Genomic DNA, 308 nt, shown 5'->3' with positions numbered 1-308 from the left:
TACTTGATGTTTATATATCTATATATCTATCTATCTATTTATATATATATATATACACACACACACACACACAAGATATATATAATTACATAAATATAATTATAATAAGGGCACTAATGAGTAGTACCACATGCTAGAAATAGGTGCGAAATGGCTCTAAGTACTACATTTACTACTTCAGTACGATTTTATTACATGATGGCTACTTGATAAAATCTTAGAAAGATTTTTATCCTTGATTATAAAGATATATATGTATACATACATATATATATATATATATATATATATATATATATATATATATA

Source organism: Octopus bimaculoides, chromosome 30 (assembly GCF_001194135.2).
Source record: "Octopus bimaculoides isolate UCB-OBI-ISO-001 chromosome 30, ASM119413v2, whole genome shotgun sequence".
NCBI classification, from domain to species: domain Eukaryota; kingdom Metazoa; phylum Mollusca; class Cephalopoda; order Octopoda; family Octopodidae; genus Octopus; species Octopus bimaculoides.
This window is presented reverse-complemented; position numbering follows the sequence as displayed.